The sequence below is a fragment of the Lolium rigidum genome, chromosome 6, assembly GCF_022539505.1.
Source record: "Lolium rigidum isolate FL_2022 chromosome 6, APGP_CSIRO_Lrig_0.1, whole genome shotgun sequence".
NCBI classification, from domain to species: domain Eukaryota; kingdom Viridiplantae; phylum Streptophyta; class Magnoliopsida; order Poales; family Poaceae; genus Lolium; species Lolium rigidum.
Genome location: NC_061513.1, coordinates 120,437,950 through 120,443,949, shown reverse-complemented (window position 1 = coordinate 120,443,949; position 6,000 = coordinate 120,437,950).

Here is a 6,000-nt window from a genome sequence, read left to right as displayed (position 1 = left end):
TTAAAGAAAAAGGAGAAAAGACTAAAAATAAAAAAAGGGGGAGGGAGAGGCTAGCCGGCCGACCGGCCTGCCGGCCCACCCGCCGGCCCACCCGGTCTGGATCGGCTCTGGCGCTCGTGCCAGACGGGCCCCTTACTGAGGCGTCTTTGGTCTGGTCCGGCCTATGGCTCGGCCCGACCAGGCTCTTCGCCTGCTGGACCGCCTCTCCGCCTCAGCGTGGCCCACACGCCCCGGGCGCGGCCAGCTCGCCCCAGCTGGGCCTTTTCTCCATCCGCGCGGCCTGCCTCCCCCGTCCGGTCGGTGACCCGGCTGGGCCGGACTACTGGCCGGCCTCCTCGGCCCAGCATCCGGTCAGCCGGCCTATGCACCGGCTGGGCAGTTTTTTCCTGCGATTTTCAGTGCTCTTTTTCCCCTAACGGTGATTTCTTCTCCCTAACTATAAATAGCCTTCTTCCACCTTGAGTTGAGTTAGTTCTTCCCCTTTCTTCACCTCCATTGTTGTTATTCGAAGAACTACCTTCCCCTCTTGATTCCTCCCATGATTCTTGCCCATTCTTGAGGATTTGAGAGAGGAGATATAGATCTACAATCCCCACCAATCAATTTCTCCTCTAAGTGAGGGGAACCCTTTGGATCTAGATCTTGGATTCTTTTGTTGACTTTCCCCATTGTTCTTGCTCTCTAATATCATCCTAGCATTCGTTGCTTGGGTGGGATTTGAGTGTGAAGGATTTGAACACCTTTGGTGTTCTTGCTTTGCATCATTGCATAGTGTTGAGCTCTCCACCACGATTAGTTCGAGTGAGAGACCATGAGCTTGTTACTCTTGGAGGGAGACCTCCTAGTTGGCTTGGTTGGTGTCCCGGTGATCTCTTCATGGAAGATTGTGAAGGGGCCCAGGCTTCTCCTTCGTGGAGCTTGTGAAGTGGTTGTGGAGATTGCCATCTCCGGAGTGGAGGAAAAGCTAACCATAAGGAAAGGGCCATTATCCTTCGTGGGTGTGCCTCGGAGAATAGGGTGATCCTTCGTGGCATTGGGGAATCCTTCGTGGGACCTCCACTCCTCCAAACGTGACATACCTTCTTGCAAAGGAAGGGAACACAGGAATACATCCTCGTCTCCACGTGCCTCGGTTATTTCTATACATGAGATCTCTTTTCTTGTGATAGCCATCGTGCTTGAAGTACATATATCTTGCTATCACTTGTGCTACATATATCTTGTGCCTATATTGCCTAGCTCTAATTGTTATTGTTACACTTAGTTGAGCTTAGCATATTTAGGGTTTGTGCTTGTAATCCAAACGTTAGTTTAATTCCGCATTCTTACAAGACAAATCCGTAAGAGTTTTTAATTGCCAATTCACCCCCCTCTAGGCGACATCTCGATCTTTCAATTGGTATCAGAGCAAGGTCTCTCCTTGTTTAAGGCTGCACCGCCTTGAGAGTAAAGATGTCGGCTAGTAATTTAGTGCACAATGACACAATTATGTTTAATGGCACAAATTATCTTTTGTGGAGAAATTGCCTTCTTTGTAATCTTCGGACCTTGTGTCCAAATATAGAGCGATTTCTAGATGTAGGTTTTTCTCCTCTGATGGATCCTCAAAATCTATCTTTAGAGGATGAGAAAAACTTACATCTTGAAGCTCAAGTATCTAATGAGCTTTTATTCTCCTTGAAACCAGATTTTCGTAGGTTCTTGATATATATAAAGCGAAAGTCGTCTCATGAGATGTGGATCAAGCTTAAAGAAATGTTTGGTGGATCCATTTCTCATTTGGTCGGTGGTGTCTCCGAGGAGCTCCCTTCCCCTTCACATCATGAAGAGCTCCAAGTTGCTTCCACCTCCGGCCGTGATGAGTTCTCATTTTCTTCCACTTCACCAACGTGTAGAAAGACACGAGGTAATGATATGGTGAGTGGTGAGGAAAATTGCAATGTTGATATTGTGCTCAATAGTGATGATTCTTCATCTATATCTCATTGCAATGTTTCCTCTTTGGACTTGAACACATATACACTAAAAATGATCTACATGCTTGTGTTGATAGTCCTTGCATATCATGTGTAAATTGCTTACATAGATCTCATGATGATATGCTTGCCTTGTCTTGCTCCCATGATCAAAATGCTTCTATTTCCTCTAGTTGGTTGTTGACTAACAATGTAGAGGAAACCGAACACTCTATGGATCAAGACATGATTTCAAAAGGGTATTCAAGAATATCTTCATCTTCATCCTTCGGTATGCACATGTGCCTTATGGCAAATGGATCAAAGGTATCTCCTACTTTGACTCCTAACACATCCTCTAACGACGAGAGTGATGATGATGATAATGATGAAGAGTATAATACTTTGTTGCATGATATGGGGATGGTATATGCTTCTCTTCAGGGTAATAAAGAAGCTCGTGCTAATCTCGAACACTCTATGGAAACCTTAAATAAATACAAGGAAACCATAGTGGAGTTGGAGTCCCATGTTGAAAATGGGAGAATGAGATTCAATCTCCTCAAGCAAGAGCTAAAAGATGAGAAGCATACTAATTTTATGCTCACACAAAAAATTGAATCCTATGAGCTTGAAAATGAAAAATCTACTGATGATGCTTGTGCTACTAACTCTACTTCTTGTGAAGCATCTACCTTAGAGGAGAATGTTGAGCTAAGGCACTACAAGAAAAGTTACCATGGCCGATGATACGTCTCCGACGTATCGATAATTTCTTATGTTCTATGCCATATTATTGATGATACCTACATGTTTTATGCACACTTTATGTCATATTCGTGCATTTTCTGGAACTAACCTATTAACAAGATGCCGAAGTGCCGCTTGTCTGTTTTCTGCTGTTTTTGGTTTCGTAAATCCTAGTAACGAAATATTCTCGGAATTGGACGAAATTAAAGCCCGGGGGCCTATTTTCTCACGAAGCTTCCGGAAGTCCGAAGGAGAGACGAAGAGGGGCCACGGAGGGGCCACACTATAGGGCGGCGCGGCCCCCCTTGGCCGCGCGGCCCCGTGGTGTGGGGCCCCGTGCCGCCTCTTGACCTACCCTTCCGCCTACAAATAGCCTCCGTGACGAAACCCCCGGTACCGAGAGCCACGATACGGAAAACCTTACCGAGACGCCGTCGCCGCCGATCCCATCTCGGGGGATCCAGAGATCGCCTCCGGCACCCTGCCGGAGAGGGGAATCATCTCCCGGAGGACTCTACGCCGCCATGGTCGCTCTCGGTGTGATGAGTGAGTAGTCTACCCCTGGACTATGGGTCCATAGCAGTAGCTAGATGGTTGTCTTCTCCCCATTGTGCTATCATTGTCGGATCTTGTGAGCTGCCTAACATGATCAAGATCATCTATCTCGTAATTCTATATGTTGTGTTTGTCGGGATCCGATGGATAGAGAATACTATGTCATGTTAATTATCAAGTTATTATACATGTGTTGTTTATGATCTTGCATGCTCTCCGTTTCTAGTAGAGGCTCCGGCCAAGTTTTTACTTTTAACTCCAAGAGGGAGTACTTATGCTCGATAGTGGGTTCATGCCCGCATTGACACCGGGACGAGGACGTAAAGTTCTAAGGTTGTGTTGTGCTGTTGCCACTAGGGATAAAACATTGATGCTATGTTCGAGGATGTAGTTATTGATTACATTACGCACCATACTTAATGCAATTGTCCGTTGTTTAGCAACTTAATACCGGAGGGGGTTCGGACGATAACCTCGAAGGTGGACTTTTTAGGCATAGATGCGGTTGGATGGCGGTCTATGTACTTTGTCGTAATGCCCAATTAAATCTCACTATACTTATCATGTCATGTATGTGCATTGTTATGCCCTCTCTATTTGTCAATTGCCCGACTGTAATTTGTTCACCCAACATGCTTTTATCTTATGGGAGAGACACCTCTAGTGAACTCGTGGACCCCGGTCCATTCTTTAATACTGAAATACAAATCTGCTGCAATACTTGCTTTTACTATTTTCTCTGCAAACAATCATCTTCCACACAATACGGTTAATCCTTTGTTACAGCAAGCCGGTGAGATTGACAACCTCACTGTTTCGTTGGGGCAAAGTACTTTGGTTGTGTTGTGCAGGTTCCACGTTGGCGCCGGAATCTCCGGTGTTGCGCCGCACTACATCCCGCCGCCATCAACCTTCAACGTGCTTCTTGGCTCCTCCTGGTTCGATAAACCTTGGTTTCTTTCGAGGGAAAACTTGCTGCTGTGCGCATCATACCTTCCTCTTGGGGTTGCCCAACGAACGTGTGAAATACACGCCATCAAGCTCTTTTTCCGGCGCCGTTGCCGGGAGATCAAGACACGCTGCAAGGGGAGTCTCCACTTCTCAATCTCTTTACTTTGTTTTTGTCTTGCTTTATTTTATTTACTACTTTGTTTGCTGCACTTATATCAAAACACAAAAAAATTAGTTGCTAGCTTTACTTTATTTACTGTATTGTTTGCTATATCAAAAACACAAAAAAATTAGTTTACTTGCATTTACTTTATCTAGTTTGCTTTATTTACTATTGCTAAAATGGCTACCCCTGAAAATACTAAGTTGTGTGACTTCACTAGCACAAATAATAATGATTTCTTATGCACACCTATTGCTCCACCTCGCTACTACGGCAGAATTCTTTGAAATTAAACCTCGCTTTACTTAATCTTGTTATGCGAGAGCAATTTTCTCGGTGTTAGTTCCGATGATGCTGCTGCCCATCTCAATAATTTTGTTGAACTATGTGAAATGCAAAAATATAAAGATGTAGATGGTGACATTATAAAATTAAAATTGTTCCCTTTCTCATTAAGAGGAAGAGCTAAAGATTGGTTGCTATCTCTCGCCTAAGAATAGTATTGATTCCTGGACTAAATGCAAGGATGCTTTTATTGGTAGATATTATCCCCCTGCTAAAATTATATCTTTGAGGAGTAGCATAATGAATTTTAAACAATTAGATACTGAACATGTTGCTCAAGCTTGGGAAAGAATGAAATCTCTGGTTAAAAATTGCCCAACCCATGGATCGACTACTTGGATGATCATCCAAACCTTCTATGCGGGACTAAATTTTTCTTCGCGGAATTTATTGGATTCAGCTGCTGGAGGTACCTTTATGTCCATCACTCTTGGTGAAGCAACAAAGCTCCTTGATAATATGATGGTTAATTACTCGAATGGCACACGGAAAGAGCTCCACAAGGTAAGAAGGTAAATTCTGTCGAAGAATCCTCTTCCTTGAATGATAAAGTTGATGCTATTATGTCTATGCTTGCGAATGATAGGACTAATATTGATCCTAATAATGTTCCGTTAGCTTCATTGGTTGCACAAGAAGAACATGTTGATGTAAACTTCATTAAAAATAATAATTTCAACAACAATGCTTATCGGAACAATTCTAGTAACAACTATAGGCCATATCCTTATAATAATGGCAACGGCTATGGTAATTCTTATGGAAATTCTTACAACAATAATAGGAATTCACCCCCTGGACTTGAAGCCATGCTTAAAGAATTTATTAGTACACAAACTGCTTTTAACAAATCGTTGAAGAAAAGCTTGGTAAAATTGATATACTTGCTTCTAAAGTCGATAGCCTTGTCAGCTGATGTTGATCTTTTGAAATCAAAAGTTTTGCCTAATGAGAATTATCATAATAAAATTGTTACTACAGCAAATGCCATTCAAGTTAGAATTAATGAGAATATAAGACTAATGGCTGAACTGCGTGCTAGGTGGGATAGAGAAGAAAATGAAAAACTAGCTAAAAAGGAAAATGTAGCTAAAGTTTGGACTATTACCACCACTAGTAATGCTAATGATTCATATGTTGATGCACCTCCTACTATCCATGATAAAATAATTGGTGTTGGCAATGCTTCTACTTCTAGTGCAAAGCGCGCAAAATTACCCGAAACCTGCTAAACCGCTCGAAACTGCCTGTGATAAAACTGCTGAAATTTTTTCCAACCTT